Source organism: Rhinopithecus roxellana, chromosome 8 (assembly GCF_007565055.1).
Source record: "Rhinopithecus roxellana isolate Shanxi Qingling chromosome 8, ASM756505v1, whole genome shotgun sequence".
NCBI lineage: Eukaryota > Metazoa > Chordata > Mammalia > Primates > Cercopithecidae > Rhinopithecus > Rhinopithecus roxellana.
Window position 1 is genome coordinate 9,289,935 of NC_044556.1, and position 5,189 is coordinate 9,295,123.

Here is a 5,189-nt window from a genome sequence, read left to right on the forward strand (position 1 = left end):
ATCCCCACTCTGGCCAGGCACGGTGGCTCACACCTGTAATCCCAGCACTTTGGAAAGCCAAAGCCGGTGGATCACCTGAGGTCAGGAGTTCGAGACCAACCTGGCCAACATAGTGACACCCCCCCCCCCCCCCACTCAAAAGAAAATACAAAAATTAGCTGGGCATGGTGGAGGGCTTTTGTAGTACCAGCTACTCGGGAGGCTGAGGGAGGAGAATCACTTGAACCTGGGAGGTGGAGGTTGCAGTGAGCCAAGATCACACCATTGCACTTCAGCCTGGGCGACAGAGCGAGACTGTGTCTCAAAAATAAATAAATAGCTTTCGGCTTTCGGCTCGGAGGGGGCAAAGGTGCAACCTTCTTCGGTCGTCCCGAATCCGGGTTCATCCGACACCAGCCGCCTCCACCATGCCGCCGAAGTTCGACCCCAATGAGATCAAAGTCGTATACCTGAGGTGCACCGGAGGTGAAGTCGGTGCCACTTCTGCGCTGGCCCCCAAGATCGGCCCCCTGGGTCTGTCTCCGAAAAAGGTGGGTGATGACATTGCCAAGGCAACGGGTGACTGGAAGGGCCTGAGGATTACAGTGAAACTGACCATTCAGAACAGACAGGCCCAGACTGAGGTGGTGCCTTCTGCCTCTGCCCTGATCATCAAAGCCCTCAAGGAACCACCAAGAGACAGAAAGAAACAGAAAAACATTAAACACAGTGGGAATATCACTTTTGATGAGATCATCAACATTGCTCGACAGATGCGGCACCGATCCTTAGCCAGAGAACTCTCTGGAACCATTAAAGAGATCCTGGGGACTGCCCAGTCTGTGGGCTGTAATGTTGATGGCCGCCACCCTCATGACATCATAGATGACATCAACAGTGGTGCTGTGGAATGCCCAGCCAGTTAAGCACAAAGGAAAGTATTTCAATAAAGGATCATTTGACAACTGGTGGAAAAAAATAAAAATAAAATAAATAAATAAATACATAAATAAATAAATAAATAAATAAATCACCCCCACACCACGGCTCCCCAAATCCTGCAGCTTAGAGCTCAAACATCCAAGCCTGACTTCTGAGGCCCCTTAACAGGGCTGTCTTTGGAAACAGTCTAATCCGAGTTTGAGACACTGAAGCCAAATCACCGAAGGCCACCAGAGGGCAGCACATAGCTTCAAATTGGTGCTGTGCGGTTACAACGGGCAAGATACGGGGAACTTGGTTCCGCGGCTCAAACGCCAGGGCAACGCGGAAGTATTGGCTGCCTAAGAACAAGTCCCGCCTTGCGTGAAGGGTACCCATGAAATATGACGGCTTCCTGTGTGAAAATCTGCTCTGCGCCTAACTTCATTGCCTGGAATTCCACCATTAAGGAGTCATTCCTTTGGATAAAAAATGTTCCTCTGAAAGAAAAAAAGTTCCTCTGGGCCGGGCGCGGTGGCTCACGCCTGTAATCCCAACACTTTGGGAGGCTGAGGTGGGAGGATGACTTGGGGCCAGGAGTTCGAGAGCAGCCTGGGCAACAGAGCAAGACCCCCGTCTCTACAAAAAAATTTTTTTAATTAGCTGGGCATGGTGGTGTGCGTCTGTAGTCCCAGCTACTCAGGATGCTAAGGGTGAGAGGATCACTTGAACTCAGCAGTCTAAGGATGCCATGAATTATGATTTCACCAATGTACCCCAGCCTGGACACCATAGCAAGACCCTGTCTCTTAAAAAAGATGAAAGAAAGAAAGAAAGAGGGTGTTTGTATTTTTGCTTCTTTTTTTTTTCTTCTTTTTTTGGATGGAGTTAAGCTCTTGTTGCCCAGGCTGGAGTGCAGTGGTGCAATCAAGGCTCACTGCAAGCTCCGCCTCCCAGGTTCACGCCATTCTCCTGCCTCAGCCTCCCAAGTAGCTGGGACTACAGGCGCCCACCACCACGCCCGGCTAATTTTTTTAGAGATGGGTTTTCACCATGTTAGCCAGGATGGTCTTGATCTCCTGACCTCGTGATCCACCTGCCTCGGCCTCCCAAAGTGCTGGGATTACAGGTGTGAGCCACCGCGCCCAGTCAGCAAGTAGTTTTTGACTGTCTGGGTCTATGTCCATCTGTGCATCTGCTTACCAAGAATGTAGGGTCATGGGGAGGGAATCTTTGTCTCTGTGAATCTCTGCAGTGTGTGCTTGTTTGTGTGTTATCTCCGGGGCTGTCTTCTTTATAAACATCTATGTGTCTGTTTTGGCCAGTTGCACACGTAGGTATTTCTATGAGGACCTTTGTGTACAGCGTGTATGTGTGTTTGTCTGTCTGTCTTAGGGGTTGAATTGCTGCACCCCCTCCTCAGATTCACATATTGAAATCCTAATCCCCGGGACCTCCGAATGTGACCTTATTTGGAAACAGAGTCTTTACAGATGGAGTTAGTTAAGGATCTTGAGATGGAATCATGCTGGATTTAGGGTAGATCCTAAATATAATGACAATGTCTTTATGAGACAGGAGAAGGAGATGTGGACACAGAGGAGCTGTCCATATGAAGACAGAGGCAGAGATTGGGGCGATGTGTCTGCAAGGCAAGGAACACTGGAGATTGCCCGCCACCACCGGAAGCTGGAACAGGCAAGAAGAGATCCTGCCCTGGAGCCGTTAGGGCGAATGTGGCCCTGCCTACACCTTGATCTTAGACTTCTGGCCTCCAGAACTGGGAGAGAATCCGTTTCTGTTGTTTCAGACACTTTGGTGGTGGTGGTTTGGTATGGCAGCCCTAGACAACCAATACAGCGCCTGTGTGTGTGCACATGTGTGTGCCATGCACGTGGGTCTAGCAAGCTGATACAGTGTGTGCACACAGGTGCATGTGTGTGTGCACACATGTGTGTGTATGGGTGTGCCACGCTTGTGGGTCCAGCAAACTAATAATAGTGTCTGTGTGCACGCACAAGTGTTTGTGTATGTGTGTGCATGTGTGTGTGCCACACAGGTGGGTCTAGCAAACTAATACTGTGTGTGTGTCCACATATGTGCGTGTATGTGTGTGCATGTGTATGTGCTATGCATGTGGGTCTAGCAAACTCATACAGGCTGTGTGAGCACACACGTGTGTGCCTGTGTGTGTGTGTGCACGTGAACACACACACACCTCCAGGCAGCCAGGAGTAACTGACATCCAGCCCCAGAGGGCTACCCAGTTAGAGCATTGTGAGGCTGCTGTGTGAACTTTGAACCTCTGTGTTTGCATATTGGGGTACCAGCTGTTCCTTCAAACCCAACTCCCCAGCCATCAGCAGAGGCCGCTTCAGGGCACACCTGAGGCCCTCAGAGCTGACCAAGGGCCCTTCATCACCTCCACCACACCTGCAAGAAGTGGCTTCCTCCATCGAGGTGCCTTCAGGATTCAGTTACTCCCTCTTTCTTCCTGGTCCCCCGGGGACACATAAGAAGGGAAATCTTGCATCAGGCCTCACCTGGGCTTCATCCGACTCCCAACAACCCTTTCTTTTCTTTTTCTTTTTCCTTTCTTTTTTTTTTTTTTGAGACGGAGTCTCGCTCTGTCGCCCAGGCTGGAGTGCAGTGGCCAGATCTTGGCTCACTGCAAGCTCCGCCTCCCGGCTTTACGCCATTCTCCTGCCTCAGCCTCCCCAGTAGCTGGGACTACAGGCGCCCGCCACCTCGCCCGGCTAGTTTTTTTGTATTTTTTAGTAGAGACGGGGTTTCATCGGGTTAGCCAGGATGGTCTCAATCTCCTGACCTCATGATCTGCCTGTCTCGGCCTCCCAAAGTGCTGGGATTACAGGCTTGAGCCACCGCGCCCGGCCCTTTTTTTTTTTTTTTTTTTTTGAGATGGGATCTTGCTCTGTCATCCAGGCTGGAGTGCAGTGATGTAATCACAGCTCACTACAACCTCCCCCTCCTGGGTTCAAGTGATTCTCCTGCCACAGCCTCCTGGGTAGCTGGGATTACAGGTACATACCACCAAACCCGGCTAATTATATATATGTGTGTGTGTGTGTGTGTGTGTGTGTGTGTGTGTGTGTGTGTGTGTATTTTTTTAAGTAGAGATGGTGTTTCACCATGTTGGCCAGGCTGGTTTCGAGCTCCTGACCTCAAGTGATCCACCTGCCTCAGCCTCCCACAGTGCTAGGATTATAGGCCTGAGCCACCGTGCCCGGTCTCCCAACAACTTTTCACCCACCCCACCCCCACTTTCCTCCCTTTCCAAGCAAAATGAGCCCCTTGAAGTTCCCGGAACCTCCCAGGATCACCATCATTTGCACCTCTCCCTAAAAAGCTTTCCCTTCATTTTTAATTTATTATTACTATTATTAGTGAGTCGCACTCTGTCATCCAGGCTGGGGTGCAGTGGCGCAATCTCAGCTCACTGCAATCTCCACCTCCCAGGTTCAAGTGATTCTCATGTCTCGACCTCCCAAGTAGCTGGGATTACAGGCACCTGCCACCATGCCCGGCTCAATTTTGTATTTTTAGCAGAGACGAGATTTCACCATGTTGGCCAGGCTGGTCTCAAACTCCTGACCTCAAGTGATCTGCCCGCCTCAGCCTCCCAAAGTGCTGGGATTACAGGTGTGAGCCACCGCGCCTGGCCTGGTTGGTTTTTAGAGATGAAGTCTTACTCTGTTGCCTAGGCTGGAGTGCAGTGGTGCAATCATAGTTCACCACAGCCTCCACCTCCTGGGCATAAGCAGTCCTCCCACCTCAGCCTCCTGAGTAGCTGGGACTACAGTTGTGTGCCACCACGCAGAGCTAATTTTTTTTTTTTTCTTTGTAGAGAGGAAGGTCTCACTATACTGTGCAGGCTGATCTCGAGCTCCTCGCCTGAAGCAATTCTCCGGCCTCAGCCTTCCTGGCTTTCAAACTTCAAAATCTTCCTTGGAGATCCTGAATCTTAATTTATGAGCGTTAAAAAAAAGTCTAAGGGCTGGGCGCAGTGGCTCACGCCTGTAATCCCAGCACTTTGGAAGGCCGAGGCAGGTGGATCATGAGGTCAGGAGATCGAGACCATCCTGGCCAACATGGGGAAACCCCATTTCTACTAAAACTATACAAATTAACTGGGCATGGTGGCTGGCGCCTGTATTCCCAGCTTCTTGAGAGACTGAGGCAGGAGAATCGCTTGAACCTCGGAGTCGGAAGTTACAGTGAGCCCAGATCACCACCACTGCATCCCAGCCTGGCGACAGAGCGAGACTCTG

At 50.8% G+C, this 5,189-nt stretch overlaps 1 pseudogene across 1 annotated transcript; it reads left to right on the plus strand.

Annotated features, from left to right (window-relative positions):
• The first annotated feature begins 321 nt into the window (after window positions 1-321).
• LOC104665468 lies at window positions 322-950 on the plus strand (annotated as a pseudogene). The gene has a single exon (XR_748409.2). The product of XR_748409.2 is annotated as a 60S ribosomal protein L12 pseudogene (transcript).
• The last annotated feature ends 4,239 nt before the right edge of the window (window positions 951-5,189 follow it).